The sequence below is a fragment of the Vanessa cardui genome, chromosome 2 (genome assembly GCF_905220365.1).
Source record: "Vanessa cardui chromosome 2, ilVanCard2.1, whole genome shotgun sequence".
NCBI classification, from domain to species: Eukaryota; Metazoa; Arthropoda; class Insecta; order Lepidoptera; family Nymphalidae; genus Vanessa; species Vanessa cardui.
In genome coordinates, this window is record NC_061124.1 from 12,817,455 (window position 1) to 12,842,959 (window position 25,505).

General features: G+C 33.1%; 1 protein-coding gene across 2 annotated transcripts in view; it reads right to left on the reverse strand.

Moving 5' to 3' along the window:
- The window catches only part of LOC124538744 (acetylcholinesterase-like), a 66,470-nt gene that overhangs the window by 7,291 nt on the left and 33,674 nt on the right, over nt 1-25,505 (reverse strand). For both annotated transcript variants that reach the window (XM_047115926.1, XM_047115934.1), the window contains exon 2: nt 13,766-13,853. The gene's annotated coding sequence lies outside the window, so the exon portion shown is untranslated. The remainder of the gene's footprint in view (nt 1-13,765; nt 13,854-25,505) is intronic.

Sequence of the window (25,505 nt, forward strand, 5' to 3'; positions counted from 1 at the left end):
CCACTCACAAACATACAAATTGTTTCATAATTTTATTAAAACCTCTTTGAAACAATCTTTATCTTTACATTTAATCTAACATGTGTAGCAAGATTAACCGGTCAGATGTGATTGCACATAAAACCCGAACGAACGGGTATCGGTACGTGTCATCTTGTTCCGCCGGTTAATCTAGATAAGTTCTTGTAATGTACGGACCTTAAGTAATATATCAATTGATATATGAATCGAACATCTACTATCAAAACTTACCGTTTGATTACGAACAAGATTTAACGAAATACAGGATACATACATAAGTATATTGAAACTTCTCTCAGAATTTGAATTAAGAATATTAAATACATTCTTATACATTTTATATCGGCACTGGAAAGGAAGAACAGCTCAAGCGCCATAATCGTACTTTTGGGAAATAAGGTTTAAAGTTTTCATTTTAAATCTCAATTTCCAAAAGTACCATTTTGTCGCTTCAGCGTTTCTTCCTATCCAATTACAATTTTAAGTAACACTTGAGGCCAAGTGGTTAGAAAACGTTAATCTTACACAATTTGAGCTCATTCAATTTTGTGCAATCCGCATATGTCAAATAAATGCATTAAACTCTATACATATATCTAAAAAGGAATATCAAATCAAAGACTTTTTTCCAATTAAGTTGAACACTATTTTGCTTCGCTTTTTCGGCAATAAATTACATTTATGTCATTGAATGAATACGATATATATTTCAAGTGATATATGCTTTCTCGTGATATTTTCATCACCTTCCTGCCGAGGTGATAAATAAATGCAACTCATAGACATAAAAAGTGGTGCTTATCAGACGATGGCCCTGGTATTCTTGGCGAAAACTTAATATTGTTATCCTTCATAGTACCATCTCGGGAAATGTCCTTAAGATCCGATATAAAAATAGAATGGTATAAGTACAATATTCATGAAATTTCATAGCTCCGAACTGTTCTTCAAATATTTACATTCGTCCGTTCGATGGTTCGTATTTACAGAGCAAAATAAATACACACTGATATTGCTCGGCCCGATCGGTATTACACGAACAAACACTGGTAGTTGTAATATCCGGAATCATTTCGAATATTCTTATTTTTTTACGCTATTTTTTAAAGTGTTCTCTAAACTTCGAAATTGTTTGGTAAAGTCAATATAATTGGCGAAACATTTTTCAGTTTTCATACAACGTGCATGTTTTGATTTTATTTGATATTTGTACCGGACAGACTAATAAAATATAACTTTACATTAAATATTAAACAATATTTAATGTAAAGTTACATTTTATTAGTTTTATTATTTTATTATTATTATCATTTTATTTGATTTATTTATGAAGTGTAAGACGACTCATTGTATTGCCAACTCTTGATATTTAAATACATTTAAATGTTTCTGATATAGTAAAGTAACAACCTGTAAGTTTTCCACTATTGGGATAAGCCTCCTCTTCCATTAAGGAGAGAGTTTGGAACATGTTCCACCAGGCTGTTCCAATGCGGGTTGGTGGATGCGCATGTGGCAGAATTTCGATGAAATTAGACACGTGCAGGTTTCCTCACGATGTTTTCCTTCACCGCCGAGCACGAGATAGATTATAAACACATATTAAGCACATATATATAGTGGTGCTTGCCTGGGTTTGAACCCGCAATCACCGGTTAGGATGCACGCGTTCTAACCACTGGGCCATCTCAGCTCTGTTTCTGATATAGTCTTATACTCGTATAAAGATTTACAATTAAAATTGGTGTCCTGTTTCACACTTTTTTTTTGCTTTTAAAATGAAATATTATATATGTATCTATAAAATCATTTAGAATGTGTTATTTTGAACTCTGTTATTATTTTAATTTATCGTTAATCTTATAAGTGATTATGATTCCATTGAGTTGGTATTTATTATAGAAGTATTAATGTGTAAAACAAAACTTTATTATTATTAAGAAATGTTGATAGGTTATTAAATAACATGTACGTACAACCCAATGCACGTTAAAAAATAATATTTCTTCCGACCAGCTGTTGAGACTCAACAATACTCACTTAAACAATATTTGAACCTAGAACTCAAGATCTAAAACCTCTACAAACTTATTATTAATTAAATTAAAACCTAATGAAGTGATCACTACCTCACATCCTAAATGTTTAACCAAACATAGATACTAAGATGTTAGGTCCCTTACTTAGACTGGCTCACCCTTCAAACCGTAACACAACAAGACCAATTTTATTATTAGTATCTTTTCGTGGACTCCCTTACGTAGCCGAGAGGTAGAGACCGAATTAAATTATGCAAATACATAGAAAAACTCTGACGTGGCACTTTAGGGAAAATTACACGCGCATCAAGGAAACTTCAATCTTGAATTTGAAAGAAGAGACTTTTTTCCGGCTTTCACGTTTAAGACAAGAGATACTATGTTTACATGTTTTTATATTTGTAAAACATACTAAGATTTTTAAGGGCTTTTTAAGTCATAAATGAATCATTATTAAATTAAATACAAAATGTAGATATATATATTTTGCAAAACATTGTGCCTTGTCAGATGTATTTAGAACGAATCCCAATAAGCTGTATATCACATACGACATATTTAATTTTGTGGCCTTTATTATCTCTTCGTAATTGTTCACTGGATAGAACATGCAGATCTCATCCCTAGTCATTAGTCAAGGCTTAAAACACTACTTATTTTTTGGGTACTATCGTATTAACTCTAAACTCTAATGCAGCAAAATAAAGCAAAATAAATTCTGCGAATACGCTAACATGGAATAGGTTACAAAATATATTTTTTTTATGGGATAGGTTGGCGGACGAGCATATAGGGCACACGTAGACAATGACGCTGTAAGAAATATTAACTATTCCTTACGTCATCAATGCGCCACCAACCTTGGGAACTGAGATGTTATGTCCCTTGTGCCTGTAGTTACAATGGCTCACTCACCCTTCAAATCGGAACACAACCATATTGAGTACTGTTATTTGGCGGTAGAATATCTGATGAGTGGGTGATACCCAGGTGGGCTTGCACAAAGCCCTACCACCAAGTAAGTATGAACTATATTTTTTTTGTTTGTTTTTCCCTTGCTTTCTTTTATTTTTAATAAAATTTTATTTCTTGTCATTTCATTATTTTAAGGTCCATTATTTAAGACAAATATAAATCGAAAGCAACTTCGTTACAACCTTATTCCACGACACAGCTCGTTTTTTTTATACTTCCATATTCAAAAAGATCTTAGGGTAACATATAAAGTCTACATATGTACGAAATCGTTTTGTGTGGCTAGTAACAAGCAACTAATTAGAACGAGAAAACGTAAAGGTAAAAACCCTCAGTACTCCTCGTACAAAGCACAAAGCAACAATACATTTTATCTTTATTTCGAGGAAAGGAAAGAGTCTAAGTAATAACAAACGCATTACAGAACGAAAGGTCTAAGGGAAAATATTATTAGGCAGTCCATACTTGTATTGTTGTTCGAAAATGAAACAGTGCGTTTTAATCTTAGATGATTTATATATAGATAGAGTGTCGCACTACAACGTCACTAAAACAATCAAGCCAAGTTTATTATCCTAGTGTGCGTGACAGCTACCCTTTGCTTTGCGTATACATTAAGTGTGTGTGTAATTATAGATCAAACCTTGGCCGCTATTTTTTATTGCGTGTTTCGTTTGTACTCAATCAAATCATATAAATGACATTATACAAGTAGTCGCATTAGCACTTGGCAAGCTGATAGTAAGTGGTACAATGGTGCTGCAAGAAATGTTACCATTACTTACAACTCCAATGTGCCACAAACCTTGGGAACTGAGATGTTATGCTTCTAATACTTGTAGACTTAGACTGGATTACTCAACCTTCAAAAATACGATAATATTGTTGTTTGACAGTAGAACATCTGAAGAGTGAGCGCCCGACCAATTAGGAAATAAGAAATAACTTCATAGAGTAATAACGTGATAAAGTTTTATATACCAGCGTACATTGTGGGAAAACAAAAACAAATACAGCTTATGTTTCGTGGAAGCTGTATAAAATTATTTAACTTATAATGACGATCAAAACTTGCTTCAAATAATTAAAGTAAAGAATTTAAGAACAACACTCGTGAGTGACTCGAGATTACAGGATGTCTACAATAGCGGCGTAAGATGACTCGGAATAAATATAGAAATAAATACAAATTATCTTATATACGTTAAGCTTATTTCATTAAAAAATTAACCGACAAATTAACTGCGGACGATTGCGCCTTACTGTGTAAATATTTCTATACCATCCAGTATATAACAATACTTTATTTCTTTTTGGGAATTTCAATAAAGACATATCTATCGCAAATCTTAGGCATATTAGAATTTAAAAAAAATCAGGTTAGTTCTAAATTCAAAATGATGGCGATACTCGCGATATCGCGGGGTCACGTGACGGAAGGTCAGAAGGTGGGCAGCCATTTGCAATTCAAGCAGACTTGAGTGGCACTGCGACAGTCCATGTCATGCCTATTCTATGGCCTTGGGGCTTAATTGGGGTAATAGTGATCGTTAGGCAGATAGGCGCCTGATAGGAGGAATGCGATTAAAGCTTTCTTTTAATAGGCTTAAGGGGATTTATTCATAGCTGGTGGAATGTAATTAAATAGCATGTATAAGTATGTCGCCCAGATTATCACAAGCTCATAATACTGTGCTAGTACTATACTTATTAATACGTGAATTAATATGTATAGTACTAGCTGAAGAAGATGATAAAAAAGCGTGGAGTTAATATCTATTGACTTCCAAGCAGGATATATTAATTTAAATAATTTTATTTAACTAATATGACGTTGTATTTTTTAAAAAGAGTAACTACTGAGTTTAATATTGTAGAATCTACTTTTCGAACCGGTGGTAGCTTTACTTTATTGTAAAATGACAATTCAAAAGTGCTTTTAAAAGCTTACTTGAATAAAGTTTATTTTGATTTGACATGACTTGATTTGATATAACTAAATAAACCGTGTTGTAATAAATGAATATATATGTATACACGGTGCATATACCAAGATTACATTTTTTATCCGTTTCGACATATTTTGTCCGTCATTCTGTCTGTCTGTCGGACATTCTGTCATTTTGTTTCGGCTAATCTCAGAACGGCTGAACCGATTTTGTCGGGTCTACCGCTTGCAGATAGCTTACGTAATAATTTAGGTATAAGAATAGTTTATTAACCTATTAATTAACCTGCGAACTAAACAATAACTTTTTTTAAATGAAACACACGTGAAGTCGAGGACACGGTTTTTAAATAATAATAAAAGTATGTTTAAGTCAACATTTTCAATAAAAGAATTTTAGTATTAATCAATTTTACAAGAAACACAATTTCCTATCATATAAACCTTCAATCAATATATAAGTATACAACTATACATAAAAAAACTTACGATCTTTATAAGATTTAATATTCACTCACTAACAATAAATTGAAGTATTAGGTACATTTATTTAGATGGGCAATCATAATATTATTATCCACTGAGTAGATATAAAAAAACAAAGTTGTTCAAAACACAAACTCAAACTCAAATTCCTTTATTCAATATAGAAGCATTACACTTACTTATTGATTGTCAAATAAACACTACCACCGGTTCGGAAAAAGGAACACCCTGACCTGAGAAGAACCGGCGAAAGAAACTCAGCGGGTCCTTTTTTTTGTTTTTTTTTTTTTTGTCAAATTAATAATATACATAGTACTATATGATTAGAAATAGCCAGGAGACGATCGTTTCATTCCCAAGGTGTGCTATCAAACATAAACTCGCTAATTGTATAGTAACCTTTTGCACACAAGCGTTCCTTAACAAATTTTTTTAAATTTGGCAACAGAAGCATTTTGAACGCTTTCTGGGATCCTGTTGTAGAAGCGTATACATTGCCCCACAAAAGAGTTACTGACTCTATGCAGTCGAGTAACAGGAGTAACAAGATTGTGTTTGTTCCTTGTACCAATGTTATGAGAATCACATTTTCTCATAAAAACATTAATATTTTTCCTTACATACAAAACATTACAAAATATGTATTGAGAAGCAACAGTCAATATCTTAATTTCTTTAAATCTATACCTTAATGATTCCTTGGCTCCTAGGTTATAGATTGCGCGAATAGCCCAGCAGCACAAATATAGTTTGGATAGCGGCTGCGTTACCCCAAAGCATAATACCGTAGGACATTATACTGTGAAAGTAACTAAAATATACTAGTCGAGCCGTATCAACATCAGTAAATAATCTAATTTTTTTGACCGCAAATGCCGCAGAACTCAGTCTACCCGCCAATCCGTTTATATGGGGGAGCCACTGTAACTTGGCATCAAGAGTAAGGCCAAGAAATGCAGTTGTTTCAACTGGATCCATCGATTCCCCATTGATAAGTACATCGGGTTTTACATTTTGCACATTTGGTGTGCAAAATTTTACAATTTTATTTTTTTTATTATTCAGTCTAAGATTATTTACGCTAAACCAATGTACTATATCGGACATAGCATTGTTTACATCGTCATACTAAACCTGTTTCCTATTAATTTTAAAAACCAAAGAGGTATCATCAGCAAACAATACTATATCATGTTTGTTCCCAACAAGAAAGGGCAAGTCATTTATGTATATGAGGAATAGAAAAGGTCCAAGAATTGATCCTTGTGGGACCCCCATACCAACTGAGACCCCAGGAGACCTTGTCCCTTTAACGTCAACCCTCTAAATTCTATTGTTAAGATAGGAAGTCAGAAGGTCGAGTGCACATTCTCTAATTCCATAGTTATAGTTTCCTGACCAGGGTTTCATGCTGAACACAATCAAAGGCTTTGGATAAGTCGCAGAAAATCCCTAAGGCATCCTGCGACCCCTCCCAGGCCTCATAGATATTTTTTATAAGTTCGATACCTGCGTCGGTAGTCGAGCGACCCCTCATGAATCCAAATTGTTTTCTGTGAAGCAGATTGTGTCTATTGAAATATGCTAATAATTGATTTAAAATATTTTTTTAAATATTTTGCTGAGGGTAGGTAATATTGAGATAGGCCTATATTTATTAGGAACTGAAGTGCTACCAGATTTAAATATTGGAATGACTTTACTATGTTTCATCAGGTCAGGAAATATACCACGTTGAACACAATCATTGAATATTATTGCAAGATAAGGTGCAATCACATCAATAATTGAGTTTATCACCTTTACAGAAATACCCCATAGATCAGCAGTTTTCTTAATGTCTAATGATTTAAATGCACAAATTATGATATTGGTGTTTACAGGGGTAAAATTAAATTTTGATTTGCATTCTCGTACATTTTCTTTCATCAATGATTCGGCAACAGCTGGAGAAGAAATAAGTAACCTAGTTGTAGAAACTGGTATGTCAGCAAAAAATTGTTCAAAAACTGAAGCAACTTCCCGTTCACTATTTATGACTTTATTATTATAATTTAAGTTTAATTCGGAGCTCCGATTACCACTTCTACCAGTTTCACAATTAATAATTTTCCAGGTCATTTTTATTTTGTTATGTGCATTCTTAATTCTATTTTTTATAGTTAAAGACTTAGCCAAAAAGCACACTTTTCTAAATAATTTTGAATAGTTACTTACATAGTTGGCAAAAGTGGCACTATGATTGTACGTCCTTTCATTATAAAGCTCGTACATTCGTTGCCTACTTTTATGAATTCCAATAGTAGCCCAATCATTGAATTTCAAAAAGTTTTTTGTATTAACTGTTTTAGAAGTGAATATTTCATTAAACTTGTTTCTAATTAATTTAAATAGGTTATTATACAAAACGTTGGGATTATCACTAAGAGTTAGGTGAAGGAGATTGGCCATAATATTACTTCTAAACTTCTCAATACGACTTCTGGTCAAATGAACAAACATTATTTTTTCACAATTGCTTATTTTATTAATATGAAAATTAAATAAAGCCTGTTGTCCACAGTGATCTGAATTTAGTTTATTAATAATCATTTTATTTTGTGGAATATGGGTTGCAAATATATTGTCTATGCAAGTTGCTGTGGAATCTGTTATTCTAGTTGGTTCTAAGAACAGATTTACCAGATTATATGAATTTAACAATGATCTGAATCTAATACTTGTGGTTGTATTATGCAGTAAATTTATATTAAAATCTCCACAAACAATAATTTCTTTATTACATTCAGATAATTTTGATAAAACATTTTCCAATACATTTTCAAACAATTCATATAATCCACTAGGGGGCCTGTATACGCATACAACAATGACACGCTCAAGCTCTGCACAGGTTATTTCTATAGTTTGCTCAATAGAAAGGCTCACAATATCTTTACGTTCCTTAAATTTAAAGTGTTTACTCATAAGTATTAAAGAGCCACCGCGAATAGCTTTATTCCTACTGAACAAACTAGCCAACTGGTGCCCACTAAAGTTAAACATGACCTGATAATTCAGAAGCCAATGTTCAGTTAAACACAAAATATCAATATCATTACAGGTCAAAAATAATTCAATATCTAGGTCCTTCCCTAACATTCCTTGAATATTTTGGTGCACCAGGTTTACAATTTTATTATTAGTTATTTTCCTTTTCTTTTTATTGGCTTCTAAGGTAACTATACTATTGGTGCCAGAGACTACCTCTATTGTCTTAGAGTTTAATTTAAATTACTTGGAACATGTTCCAAAATATATGGTCTTGTATTATTATACTGCTCAATAGAAGCAGCAGCACAAAAGTAACTTACACTGTCCTCGTTAGACTGTCATAATTACGAAATATAAGAAAATCTATGTTAATTTAAAAAAAATAAGTGAAATATTATTTCATACGTCAAATCAAATCGTACATAGCGTCCTCTATATAAGACCACAGATTATAGAGAAGATACCGAGCGCTGAGATCGGAATGAAATTTATAGTCTATTTATATCCCTAGGGAACTTATTACGAGGGACTTGGTACACTTCGCTATCGAAAGCAACGGCGCAAAAATGAAAAATATAAAATAAGTTCGTCCAATTTTCAACCGTTCGATATAAACGGTCGTACGCGTATATGTTCGAATACGTAGAATGTATTTCATAACAATGGAAAGGAATACTTTGTCATCGTAATAATATTCATCATATAAAGTAAACGAACGAAAATGAATCTTCAATAGTGTTATTAATTTCAATATAGTGAAAGGATACTATATTAATACTAGCGCCCAACCACGACTACGCGCCTGATATAAAATAAATAAATAATAAATAAATATTGGACAACATCACATACATTACTCTGATCCCAATGTAAGTAGCTAAAGCACTTGTGTTATGGAAAATCAGAAGTAACGACGGTACCACAAACACCCAGGCCCAAGACAACATGGAAAACATCGACTCGGCCGGGAATCGAACCCGGGACCTCGGAGTGGCGTACCCATGAAAACCGGTGTATGCACTATTCGACCACGGAGGTCGTCAAATAAAAAAATATATAATACTAGCCCCGGCTTCGCACGGGTGCAATACTTCTACTTAATATACTAAAGAATATGTCTATTTACGATATCACATTAGAAACTTCTAAAGTGATAAGTGTTTCTGAAGTATATTGTTCATGTATGATATGCAAAAAGCTTACTCTCGAATCTTTCTATTTATTAAAACAAACCGCATCAGAATCCGTTGCGTTATTTAAAAGATCTAAGCGTACACGGGGACAGACAACGGTTAGCGACTTTGTTTTACGACGAAAAGTCACAGGATCGATTCTTGGGCTATTGTCGTATCCACTCCTAGTACAATTAACAAGCTTAAAAATCAAAATAAACTGTATTCAAGTAGGCATTAACAAGCATTTTTTCATCGTGATTTAACAATTAACTGAAGCAACCCTGCTGGTTGCGGAAAGTAGATTCTACCGAGAAGAACCAGCAAGAAACTCTGTAGTTACTCTTTGAAAGGAAGGAATAAGGGAGATAGGAATATTAGTAAATAATTAATTAGGGGCATTGCTAGTATTCGTTAAAAAAAATGTGTCTGTGAGTCGAGATGGCCCAAAGGTTAGAACGCGTGCATCTTAACCGATGATTTCGGGTTCAAACCAAACACCGCTGATTCATGTGCTTAATTTTTGTTTGTAATTCATCTCGTGCTCAGCGGTGAAGGAAAACATCGTGAGGAAACCTGCATGTGACAAATTTCACACAAATTTTGCTACATGTGTATTCCACCGACCCGCATTGGAACATCGTGGTGGAATATATTCCAAGCCTTCTACTCAAAGAGAGAGGAGGCCTTTAGCCCAGCAGTGGGAATTTACAGGCTGTTGTTGTTATAAAAAATATAAACTATCATTGTCAGGAATAATTTAGCTTCGTAACTGAAAAAATAAATACAATTTTGTAAAGTAATAAATCAAAAGTGTTCATTAAAGCCTATGTGAATTAAATATTTTTTATTGAAGTATGTATTTATTAATAAATGTTTTATTAACATTTGTTTTTTATTGTTTAATTAACCTAAATTGTTATTTAATTAATAATAATTAAATATTTGAAAACAAACTCAAACTAAGCAAACAAATTTGTCGTCTTTTTTTTTTAACCTAAAATCTAGGTATTATATTAAAAATTATTGTATTTCGTATATACAATAACTGTTTAATAATTAATCTCTTCTACAGGTAACCCCAAAGTGTTGGATGTCATTATAAATGTATAGTAATCGAGACAGCGACTGGCATAACGGGGTTGTAGTTGATTTGATTCCGTCCAAAAATTATCTTTTGGTATTAAGCAATCATAAGCATTATTGTTTAATTCCAAAAGATATATGTATAGCATGTAACATATTTTTCAAAGTCAACATATCGAATAGAGAACTATTCAACTTACTAGCGGTTAAAAAGGAGTAATCATATAGGTACCTGTGTAGAACCGTCGAGAGAAATTATTTATTATTGTTTAAATTATATATTTAAGGTACAAACATGATTCACATCTCCAAGCGATCTATCCCTCTCTTTCTTTTGTTTTGATTTTATATACTATTATTTAAACATCTTTTTTGTCATTGTTTTCAGTCATCGCCCACTTCTATGTTCTCATCATAGTCCATTGTCCTCATCTCGCTGGGCCTATGACGATTAGTGACGTCGCATCCGATTATACAGTGAGAGGAATTGAATACACGAACCATTATTTTCGGAACGTCATTCTCTAGTAATTTCATTCATATTTTATTTCATAAATTTTAATTCTGTAAGAGAGTTGCCGATGGCAACCGTTGTAACAGAAAAGAAAAGAGGGATATTGCCCAAAGGGATATCAGAGTCGATTAACAGAGCTTGATAATATATATACATAGTAATGGTTGTCGCCTTCAGCCGGATATCCCAAAACCCATAACCCATTCTTGGCATACAGCAAAGAGAAGATCACGTAAAAAATAATCACAAATATAAACATTACAAAACAGACACTCGTTCATATTAACGGTCCTTATACAAGTTCACGCTTACAAAAGCGTAGTCATCGTTTCTCTAAAAAGACGTTGCCTCAATTTAATCTGCATTATTGCCATGATTAATGTTCTTCACATTTAATTTTTCATGTTCTCAGTTAATTTCGCTATAAAAATGTGACTCTCATCTTTAGCATTTCATGTGGCAGCGTAACTTAAGTGGAAAGAATCTAAGTACTAGAGAGGGGAAATGTTACATCGATATACGAAATATATTTAAAAGCAATTTATTAATTTAATTTTAAAACATCTCTTTTTCATATGATATTAATTACAAAAAAAATTTTTGTCACAATTCAATATAATTATTTAAAAAAAATATGGGTTGTTTGTCCAATTAATTTGTCAAGTTATATTGTCATTGTTGACATTAGCGTCTATAAAAGCTCCTTCTTTAAAGCGATATCTAGTCCTAGTAGAAATAATTACCTACCGAACATTTCTAGACAGGTAGTTTTATTTGTCTGATTATTAATTTAGGACTATCCGATCTAGTTCTAGATCACTTCCTAGATCTAGAAGCTATCATTTTTAGCTGTGGGTACTTTTAGAGAAGTGTAATTTGCATTTATCGGCCTTTAGGTCATGTAAATTCTTAAATGTTTACTTTTAAAGCTATGTTACATGTTCGTTAAATTTAATTTTCAAATAACTGTACTATAAAGTACTAGTCGTGTGTGTTTGGAACATGACGATTCTTCTACAACGGATGTTTTATATATTTTTAATAAAATATTTTAGAAATGCTATCATGAGATATTTCATAAAAATAGAAATCTTCAGTATAGAACTGTATACAGAGGAATACTCATCAGTTAATTGTATAAATAAACAAATACTTTTTCACTTATGAAAACAAGTTATAGCTTTATGTTAAATAATAAGACGACCTTTAGACTTCATTATGCTTATAAATACTGTCCTTTAGGTCGATTTCGATGCTTACATTTCATGTTTACAAAAGATCAGCTGTGAGTCAAAATATCGAACATAACTTTGAGTGTTGATGCGTGTTAAAATTAATTTTATTTTACATATTTTCAAATTACTTTGTTTAAACTTGACATTACATGGCATACTTTTGTTTCATAATTTTTTTTACTGATTATCGATAACTAACCAGCGCCCAGCACGGCACATCCCTATTTCCGCCCATAAAGTCTCCGCACGCCTGACTCCGTGCCGGCACATACAAACGACGTAATTATATTTTTCTACTCACTCATCTGCCGCAATCTCGCGCAACGCTTTCTGCAGCAAACATTATTATGATACAGGGCTACGAGGAATTTCGTTTGCTTTTGCAACTAGAGGTTTTTGTATTATCATTTTTGAAGTTCCTAATATATTGAATCAATATCTGTAAACACAATTTTCTTCCTATTTTCAGTGATATTTGATTGAATGATTACGAATTCTGTGAATTTCAGTGAATTTCAGTTGAAATGGTTATGTAACTTTTGGTGTATTTATAACCATGATAAATTGAACCATTCTTTCCGATTTTAAGGGTGCGTAAGCTAGTGCAGTTCGAAGATCAGATACTCGTATATATCCAAAGACTTATCTTTCACATGCTGCTAGACGGTAACTCTTGTATATTCCGTTCATTGTGGTTTGCTATTAGTTTTGTATATTTTACAGTCGAGGTAAGAAAAGGTTCGTCACCTTAAGATCTATTTTTGTGTGCTCAGTATGAGCGATAATCTGCTTGGCCACGAGAATGACATATTGCGTTGCAATAATTTGATGGTTAGATACAAAAGGTACTAAGAGTTTATGACTTGATAAAGGAATTAATTTGAAAACTGTCGATGGCTTTCCTACTCTGACACTACGAACACGTATGTACAGTGATATAATACAACACCATTGCGCTCCACATATGTCGACCTCAATAATGTACTTCTTAAGTTCTGATATAAACTTGCCCGACTACGAAACGCTATGTTTGTCGAAACCATAACGCATAACATTTTACTCAAGCCTCTTTACCAATGATATCGCTTATTGATGATGTCCGAAAACCTAAAATCAGCCCTGCAAATTTTTAATTTTAATGGAGTAGCTTTCTATTAATTTGTTCCGTACTAAGTCGAGACTGGCCACTAGTGCTAAATATTTTTTTTATTATATATTTTACTGTTGTTATAAATATATAATGAAATGATAGTCACCTGACACTATCTCGTGAACGCCATGACCAATGCTGGCGTCGCATGAGCAGCGATCGAGTAAAACTCTTCACATCCTTTTATAGACCACCTGTAACAATAACACAAATACTTAAAAAAAAACTTTTATGTAATAGTCAAGTTACAAACACGGCGCTAAGACATTGGTGCTGTGAAAAAAAGTGACCATTCCCGAATATTGGCGATGTATCACCAATGCACGTCCAACGTTTGCGAACTTTCACTAGCACACTCATCCCTCAATCGAGAAAACAATATTGAACATTACAGCTTGGTTGTAAACATGCTGACATCTTATAAAATACTAGTTGTCGCCCGCGATTTCGCTCGTGTTTTAGGGGTTTCATTGTCATTTTTTAAGGAAAATACATTGTCCTTAGAGTTCAAGTTTGCTTCATACCAAATATCACCAAATTCGGTTCATTGGTTTGAAATGAAGCGACAGACATACAGAATTACTTTCACATTTTAATAATAGTATAGATAGTCAATCAACCCACAAACAAAAATTAAACACGTGGAAATACAGTCGAGAGTCGAGATGGCCCAGTGGTTAGAACGCGAATTGCGGGTTCAAACCCAGGCAAGCACCGCTGATTCATGTGCTTAATTTGTCTTTATAATTCATCTCGTGCTCAGCGGTGAAGGAAAACGTCGTGAGGAAACCTGCATGAGTCTAATTTCATCGAAATTCTGCCACATGTGCATTCCACCAACCCGCATTGGAAAAGCGTGGTGGAATATGTTCCAAACCTTCTCCTCAAAAGGAGAGGAGGCCTTTATCCCAGCAGTGAGAATTTACAGGCTGTTGTTGTTGTTTGAAATACAGTATCAGGAATATTTCGAGATTTTATTTCACCTCAGCTTGTACATTAAATGTATATTATAAAGAAGTAGAAACCGAAATAAAATTCTTTATACACAGAGCACGTTCAACCTTTTCAACAATACACCACTTCAGTTCTAAGTTTATGTTCCATTTACCGCTGACCGACTGCAACCAATCAGCTGAGTGCTTGCAGATTGGAGGCAAACATACATATACGACAGTACATATAATATACAATGTATTACAGATATGATTTGGTGAATACGCTCGTTAAGATACCATCGGTTTGGTAAAATTTTCAATATTAAGGTGTGTACACATTGCAAAAATCCTATAACTGAGATTTCATTGCGCCATAATTAGAATCGATTATTTTAATTGTTTTGCAGACCGTCAAATTGGGATGTCACCATCACAACGCATTGACGTATACAACGTTATATTATACATGATAGTAAATGGTTTATATTTGACTGCCTCAATGGTCAATGATTGAATGGTGGATCAAGGGATTGAAACAGAACTTAACTAATTTATTTTCCATAAAGCAATTCTTAACCTCAATTGTATTTAAGAAAGTAAAGTCGTTCCATTTGTATTTTACAAATTTACAAAATTTACGTATAGTATGACACAAATTAGATGTAGCATCGGAAAATGCAATGGAATGAAAATAAAACCGATTAATGCCGATTTACACAACCAATAGAAATAGCTCCCTATCGCGCCATTCGACGCTATTCGTCGCTATAGATTCACGAGTCAGAGAAAGCAAGTGCATGTAAATCGACGTGTCAAATTGACAAATATATTAAGTCATATGATATTACAAGTTATTACATTTGTCGATGCTACATCTAAGTTGTGTCGTACTATATACATATAACTATTATTAAAGAAATTTTACATCAAAAACACAACAAAATAGAATAACAAGGAATACATTATATAAGAACAAAAGGCATCGCTAAACAAGCGTTCCCTTCGCACTTCTTTGAAGTATAAGTCCATAACAACCAATGGAATACTTTATACGTTCTCTCCCTACAAAGCTATGGTTACGTCAAGGTCTACTCTCAAAGTGAAGTTGAACAAACGTTGCGTGCGGTGTCCCGGGAGAGGTGATTCACAAGAGAGGTGCTTGACACTGAAACATGAATAGTTTGACAACAACTGATGCTGCATCTTTGTGTGTTCCATTTTCAAAACGAACCATACAGCTGTATAGTATTGAAGATTATTAAATTAAAAATAATATCGATGATTTGCATTGATTCATCTTTGCCTATTGTATAATGCAAAATTAAAAAAAAAGATATAGTTCGCTCTTAAGGAAAATCATAAATATTATAAATTGTCACAGATAATGTTCATTTGTATTTAATGAACGCAATTTATTGGTAACATGAGAGAACGAGAAATTCACACATACAAACTATTCTAAATATAAAAATAACAAAAATTTAACGCAAATATTGGTATAATTTTTTAGCACAATGGCTTTTATATATAGTCAGATAGGCATTAAGAAAAAATAAATATATATTTTTTATTTTATATGCACGTATATAGTATCACGTGAAGAAAATACTACTTCGTAAGGGAGTGTGAAGTTAGCAATAAATTCATTTTTAGACGACTTGGCAACCACTCCTAAGTATACATAACCGCTCTGTGCCATGTCGCCTATGGTAAACGTATCCGTGGATCATAGCGTTTTACCGACCGATGATCGCGAGACCAAACCCAGGCAAGCACCAATTTCCATATGCTTAACTTGTTTATAATTCTTTTCGTGCACATCGGTGTAGGATAACATTCAAAAGAAACCTATATGTGTCAAATTTTAACGAAATTCTACCCCATGTATATCCAACAACACGCATTGGGGTGGAGTGGTGAAATAACCTCCAAACTTTCTCCTCAAAAGGAAAGGAGACTTTAGCCCAACAGTGGAACATTTACCAGCCGTTACTTTACTTTATTTTACTTTCCTTTTAGAAATAGATTAAATGTAAAGAGTTTTAATCAGACTGCTGACTTATCTAAGGATTTATTCGTACTATTTGCAATAAGTTAGATTGGAAATGTTACGTCGTCTGATTTGCGGTTTAATCTGCCTAAGCCTGGTCATCTTTTCAACTGTATAAAAAGAGCCACTCGCTGAAGTAGGGCTGAACATAGAAGCCACGAGGGTGAAGAGTCAACAGAAAGATATTCAAATAAAAATAGACTACACGTGTTCTAAATAAAATGTAACATTACGTAGATACTACACTACTAACATGATACAGTTCATAAGGATTAATATCGCGTAAACGTAATTATTTTTAAAAAAAAATTATTTACACCTATCGTACAATTTTGACGTAGTTATATTTCGCTTTTTTGCTTAATATTATAAAACATGCAAGAAATTTTTAAACGTATGATATATGAAAATAACTGTCGGCGCGAAACCACGAATTTAAGAAAACACGTGACCAGAAATGGTTATTTTAATAATTAAAAACTGTTTGATTGTTACATTAATATTTTTTATTGAATTGTGAAATGTTAAATTAGTCTGAAATATTCTAGTGTTGGTAAACAGCTGTTATGTTGAGTGAATAAGTCTACCCACCTATTTTTGTTATAAAAGATCAAGCGCCCGCCGGTGTCGACAGGCTTGGTCGAGCCGTCGGAGCGATCGGACCGCCTCATATTGGAATAAACCAGAGAGGATTATTTCCTGAGTTTTATTTCATACCACCGAAGATGGTTAAAGATCGAAACCCTGACACTCGTGTTTCTTAAAAACGGGCTCGGACATGCTTCTCCGCTATAACTTATATTTTTGCTTGCACATTCAAGATGTCCAAATCACATCCAAAAAAAGGTTTTTTTTATAATATTCTATTATATTATTCTGTATTAATATATTTCACGCTAAACATTTAATTCCATAATTGAGTCACGTCAATACAAAATTTCATGCCTTATTAAGCCTTTTGGGTTTAATATTATTTAAAATTCCTTAAAAATATGTATTTTATAATAAATAGAAACATAATTTAACTATATAAATTCAAAAATATTGATTTCCATATATCTAACAAAAAACAATACATATTTCCGCGAATTATTGAACAAAGGTGGCTCATTATCGCTGTATACTGTCTTATATAATAATATGACCATATTATGACACACCTAATTACTATACATTGTTCATAATTGACCGACTTGGGCCTCGGCAGCCTTATTCAAGGGAAACTAGTCATCTACACAAGGCAGATATGTCCAAAGGCATACAGGCACGTAAAATGGCATGTAAGTGCATAAACATGGGTGCTCTTTATATTTAGAAACTCTGATAGAAACCCGAAGCCATTAGAAAAATTTCAAGCGCAAACCGGTGACTTAAAGTGCATCTGCACACAAACGCGCCATTAAAGTCACCGACTAGCATGATGTCCAGCGAAGATCTGCTTCGGTAAAATAAACTTTAAAACGCCAAAATGTATTACACTAAAATTTAAAAAAGGCACGGGCAACTGTGAGCTCGAAGATGTTGTAAAATTAAATAAATAATAATAATAAATGGATCCACTATCAAGAAACCTCCTTTACAAAACTGTAAACACTTCTAACTTTCGAACTCCAGACGGCTAATGAGGTTTCTTTGTAGAAAAACCCCAATAACTTGAACCTATAACCTTGGGATATTCGGCCTTATAGCCAAAATACATGTTGTAGGCCATTATTAGAATAGTAACAACGTGTAAATGTCCCACTGCTAGAATGCTACCTTCTTACCTCTTCAAATAGTTGTAAAGGTGAAAATATCGAAACATCGATTGGCGTTTAAGCCATTTGAGTTATTAAATGTTAAATTGCTTCGTGACCTAAGTTGTCTCAAGCAATTGGAACTTTGCCTGCGCTGAAGATAGAGCCAGTTATAATTATGATAGGCTATTTTGTACACTGAAGTCAATTTGACTAATCTTATGTATATCGGTTTTTAATTGATTTCTTATAACTTCTAAATGTATCACGATTTATTTATGTACTAGCGACCCGCCCCGGCTTCGTACGACTGTCAATGTTTCCTACTATGTTGTGATAAATCTGCCCCTTGAATTAACTTATCTAGTAAAAAAACCGCATCAAAATCCATTGTTTAATGTTAAAGATCTAATCTAATGACAGCGATGAGCGACTTTGTTTAATACTATGTAATGATTATGGTAATTGGTTAACATTGCCCAAAGACGCTGTAAATAATATTAATTATTCCTCAGCTTTCGAATGAGAAAAGAACAATACAAATTATTGCTGTATCGGCATAATATCTGATAAGTGGATGCTAACTACCTACCCAAACGAGTAAGCATAAAACTAGCAAATAAAAGTACATCACAAATATATTATCAACTTCAAAAATATGTAGATAATGCCTCAAAGAAACTTAATTAGATTTATCAAGACTCTTATACTACAACACTTTTGTTATACAAATGTAGTTTGTTTTTACAATTATATAGAGCGGTTAGCTAATCATTTTATAAAACAAAAATAAAAAACATTCAGATAAAAGATTTATAAAAGAGAATAAAAATAGTACTCTCATTCACAAACAGCAAATACAGCACGAACTTAAAACTGTACATGAAAAGAATTAAAAAACATGAAATAAAATACCGTACAAAGTGATGTGTGTAATAAACGGTCCGTACGTAGATCTTGACGACGCTTTCATTGTAAACATTTGATTCTGTAAATTATTTGATATTATAACTTTGTTTTTTGGGCTTTGTGCAAGCCCGTCTGGGTAGGTACCACCCACTCATCAGTTATTCTACCACCAAACAACAGAACTCAGTATTGTTGTGTTCCGGTTTGAAGGGTGTGTAACTACAGGCACAAAGGACATAACATCATGGTTGGTGGCATATTGACGATGTAAGGAATTGTTAATATTTCTTACAGCGTCATAATCTATGGATGATGGTGACCAATTACCATCAGGTGGCTTATATGCTCGTCCGCCAAACTATACCATAAAAAAAAACCATGTTATACGTATATGTTGAATACCTACGAAATAATTGATTATAATTGCAACGTCATGTCTAGCAAACGTAAATCACGCTATCAATATTTTCTGTGTATCGATATACATACAATAACTTATTTGACGTATTAATTCTAATGAATTAATTCATTGTAATTAATGGTTAAACTACGACTGAATAAAGATTCGTATAGTATACTTAAAAAAAACTAATTATAAAATTTACCGCCGAGAAACTTATTTATATTAAAATAAATTGTAAAACTTTAAAGCGTTTTTATTCGGTATAGCGTCCCGTATATTCGTTCGTTCTCCCGCTGGAGTGCAATTTGTCCGTGCAACGTCGAGAGCCCTCCGCGGCGAAACTAAACTCATAGTTTTGTTTGCTTCCGAGTTTTCACGAACTTACTCTTTGGTAAACTTTAGAGCGTTTGTCGAAATTATTTTTTGGATTAGTGGGTGCATTTTCACAAGCATTTTATTGCGGGTAACTGCCCTGTTGTCCGGTAATTGACTTGTACGGAATCGAATCACGGTCCCTGAAGAAATTCAGTAGACGCCGTACGTAAGTTTATGTTACATAATAATCATCTTTGAATTGTGAAGCCAACATTAAATGTAACTAGAAAAGAATATATTCGTTATATTAAGAACAGCAGTGGAATTCATTTTGTATCTCATTCGTGAAATTTTGATTTACGACGATGCGCCATTTTTTAACCGACTTCAAAAAAAGGAGGAGGTTCTCAATTCGTCGGGGCCTTTTTTTTTTTTTTTTTTTTTTATTTTTTATGTATGTTACCGAATTACTCGAAGATGGCTGGGCCGATTTTGACAATTCTTTTTTTGTTTGAAAGGGCATGTTTTACAGGTGGTCCCATTGTCAGGAGATCAGGATCTGATGATGGGATCCTGGAGAAATCGAGGGAACTCCTCAAATTTTATAGGCAAACCTATAGTGATTTCGGTTTTATTCGAAGTGCCTTGGTCATATGCTCACGAAAAGTGAAATTTGATGAAGTGGAACTGATGATGAAGACCACAACTGGTAATCAGAACCTAGTAGTAAGTAACTATTTTACGGGTTTAGTTCTATTTCTTTAAGATAGTCGTCAAGCAATTGATGTTAGTAAACATGCCTATGATGAAGTCTAGCTGATGGTGGACTACCAGGAGAACTCCTCAATGATTAACGGCATTGCATCGGGAAAAAATGGTATTGTCTAATTGGCGATAAGCAGTTAACATTAGGCTATTGTAACTTAGGTAACGCTTAATTTGAGTTGCAGTCCACATCGTATTGAAACGGCGTTCGGTTATGTTTAGAGTCGAAAGCCGAAATGTACTGAGTATAATAAAGTGAATGACAAACACTACCAATTGTAATTATAAATAGCAAAACAACACTGAAAAGCAGTAAATAAATTTTTATAAATAAAAAAAAACCGCCTTCAAAAATGAACTAAAAAGAAAAAAATAATCAGTTACATCCATAACCAATTTACGATTTTTTAATCACCTTTTGAAGTCGGTGCCAACAAAGTAAATAAATTCCTATATTGAAATCATTTAATTTGTATCGATAGTAAGGTTTGTCTAATGGTGTCATCTATACAATAAATAGATTTAGTTTTTGTATGTATGTATTGTGTATTATGTAGGTACCTATATTAGCAATGTAGGCACTAGGCACCGACTTTGAGAGGTGATTAAAAAATCGTAAATTGGTTATGGATGTAACTGATTATTTTTTTCTTTTTAGTTCATTTTTGAAGGCGGTTTTTTTTTATTTATAAAAATTTATGATCTTATCAATTTTCTACTAATTTTATATTTTATGTCGCATATTACCTTCTCTCATTTCACGCTCGTGCTCTGCGGTGTCTTTCGAGTTTGTTTACACAATAACTCTGCAGATTTTAATGACAAGCTTTTCTTTTTTGTACCACGTCGTCATATTAATATAGAGTAAAAATATATACTAATATTATAAATACGAAAGTAAGCCTGACTGTCACCTTATAACGTATAAACTATTGAATCGATTTTGATGAAATTTGGTATAGACGTAGTTTCGTTTTTGATTTTTTTTTAATTTTTTGCTGCCGACATATTATTAAAAAAATTAATATACCTATAACAATGTTGCGTAAATATTAATTAAAAAAAAAACTTCTTTGTTTTTATTGTATGTGTCGGTGACTGCAATTATTCGATCAGCTTCTGCCAGTTAAAGTTCCATCAAAATCGGTGCAGCCGTATCAGAGATTAGCCAGAACAAACAGAAATGTTACTTTGGTAAATGTATAAACGAGTATACATAAATATGCATTAAGTAAAAAGTGGATATTTGGATATTACAAACAGACGCTTCAATTTTATTATATGTATAGATATTATAAGCAATTTCGTATAGGGCTCAAGTTCGTGACCTTCGGTATGTAAGGTGAAGGACAATACTGTTTTCATATATCACTCGCATCAAGGACACTACGCCCTTTGTTTCTACAAACGCTCTTGATATTTGAATCGAATTTATCTTTTTACCTATCTTTTTAGTGGTGATATAAAAACTTTTTGGAAGGTCGCCTGTTTAATGGGGTTGGCGAGCAAACACGAATAATATTTTATGGAAAGTTCCAATGTTTTCTGAGGAAACACATAGAATGGAAGCGACTTAAATTTGTTGCTGCACAACATTTCAAGTCACAACAGCTTGAACGCCTTCTTTGAAATTAAAACATAACAACATTATTTCTCATAAATATTATTATGTTATCGATTTCAAAGTCAATTCGAGCAGAATATATACGCTTAAAAGAAAAAAATATAAAAGATCAATGTAATCAGTTCAAAATAGTTATTGATTTTATTTAATAATAAATCTATTTCTTGAAATTTTAAAACAACTGATTGTAAACGTACATCCTAAATTGGTCTAACGCGATCAAACTTTGCATAGAAATTCTTTATGAAAAATAAGAAAGCTCGAAGAAAAAGAAATCAAAATTCATCTGATTATAGTTTGCAGTTGTTGATATTCGATAATTCTGATGTTATAAATATATAGATTAAGGTAGTAAGGTTTTTGTTGTTTATAGACATTTGTAAGAAGGTGAAATTATTGACAGCACAAGTGAACAATATGCCGTTTGCCGGCTACCACGGTGCTTTAAATAATATTACACGTCAAATTTTAACGCTATTTTAGTTAAAGAAATTGAAGAATGATTGATTTTTAATAAAAACACATTCAAATTTAAGACTAAATAGTGATATAGAGGAGGCCTTTAGCCCAGCAGTTAGAATTTACAGGCTGTTGTTGTTGTTGTTGTTTGTGTAAATAAGTTGAAATAGAACGACAATTGTTAAACATATAGGAAAGAAGCAACAAACTTGTGTCCAGCCGTGCGCACCCGTGATGGGCCGTTATTAATTGATATTTAACAATTCATCGCATCATTGTTCCTGAAACAAAATATCGTAAAGTATGTTAAAGCAATTTCAAGACGAGTCCAGTACGCAGAGGAATAGTTCAATTCGCTCAAAGTTAATTCTCCGTTTTATTTCGCCCTCGGAGGGACACTAAGCTGTTAATTCTCATGAAACGTCTAATGCTTTCTGTAGAAGCGATTGCCTGCACGTGGAGTCAGCCTGACCCCCACAATCACTCGTTTTATTATTCAAGGCAAGCCACCTGCATAATATATTGCGACCTTCTTTATCAGCATTTAAGTACAGTTAAGGTTCTTCGCTGTGTCGTGACATTGACAACCACAATGCATATTATAATGAAGATATTAAATCGTTCGATAAATTTAAAATATTAAGTACGTAACGAAGTTTTACAAATGAATACTGTCTAACTTAGCTTATTAAAAATATGTTAATTGTTATATTTTAAACTAGAGAGTACTAGATTAAATCGCGCTATCGTTATGTATTTTTGAAATAATATAGGTCATATAAATGTTTTAATTAAAGCTTTGCGTTCGGGGTTTAATCTTTCGTTTCCCCTGGCTTTGTAGTATTGAGACAAATACCTTGGGTTGGTAACACTTCCTCTGGAAAAGCCACTGTTTAAACTTATTTGCAACTACAGTAACTCTGTTAAAATGTACAAATTACGTATCTCTCTTACAAAAAGTCACAAGATACACTACTGTGGTAATTACATTTTAAATAGTCCTTATAATACAAGCAATCCTCGACTTATGACTTATTTCAATTTGTGTTTTGAGGCTATTCCTCAAGCGTACGTCAACTGTTTCAATATGCGGCATTCAGTGGTCAAGAAAAAACGAAGTTAATATGTCTCGACTTACGTCGTTTCTATTTTGATTTACGAGTACTTAGCTGCCTTTACAGTGATGCGAGGCCAGATCGCGCGGTCAATTTATTCTTAATGACCAACTAAAACTAATGCGAGGGTGCACTTAGATTGCGCCACTTAACTTGAAAACTAAGGTGTAATCTCAATAATTCCTGTACTACTGTACTGTACTTGCTTACTCACCCCTCAAACGGGAATACAACAATACAATAATTATTGCTACTAGGAGGGAGAGTGTGAGTAAGCGTTAGAGTAGGTGAGGTTCCTATGGCTAGCACAAAGCCCTACCAACGAGTACAAGCTCGTACATGATAGCTCTCTTGATAGACTTAAATGACGATGAAATATTAAAATGAGATATTTCATATTGATTGATGATACTGACTATATACGAGCATCAATAATAATAACACATTGTTAAAAAAATACATTATTCGATACAAAAGATTTTATAGATGATAAAAAAGCGTGGAGTTAATACCTGTTGACTTCCAAGCAGGATGTATTAATTTAAATAATTGTATTAACAAACAAGACTTTCTATTTTTTAAATGTTGAAAAAGAGTAACTACTTAGTTTCTTGTCGTTTCTTCTCGGTAGAATCTACTTTCCAGACCGGTGGTAGCTTCACTTAATTGTAAAATGACGATTCAAAAGTGCTTGTAAATGCCTACTTGAATAAAGTTTATTTGATTTGATTTTAACAGCTAGCATAAATAGCTTATCATAGTAAAGCGGCCCTCAACATTTCACGATTGGGACACAAAGTGACTTCATACAGAATAACGCAGTCAAATTTGTAACCCTTTTTATCACAATTTAAAAAAGTACTAAGTTAAACTCGTTTTGAATATTTAACTAGTATAATATTTTTGTAAAATCTTTTATTGAAATGATAACTTCTTACGGGAGGACCGCTTCGTTACGTAACGCGTTACGGCGCCAAAACGACTGGCTTTCTTTTCTTTTACGCATTCGACAGTGATTAGGTTCATTTTATCACTTCTGTGGGCTTCTCGTAATGCACACGTATTTTTTTATTAGGACAACCTCAAAATAATATTTGTACTAATTCAAAAGACACAATTTTTGGGTCACATTTTTAAGGGACCTGAGATTTCCGAGCAATTGAGGATTAATCTCAGCATATACTCTTTGATATAGCAGCTTAATCTATGTACATTCATGGACATACAAACATAAACATTTAAACGTATACATTTGCTTGACCTTCTTACAGAAATAAAAACTACTAAACATAATAACCTGCTGTCCCTGGCCCCTGCTGATCACATGTGCTATCTCTAGCCAAATAATTCTAGGTTCTAAGATTATTTGGCGCAGTTGTCTGCAGAGGAGGTTTTATAGCACATATGTGTGCAAGTACAAAAGGTCAACCGACTCGACCGGGAAGAGATAAGGTGCAGGATCAAAGTCTTTACGTGCTTCCAAAGCAGGAAACTATAACAATGGCCAGTATTATAATTTCTTGTGGCCATTTTAT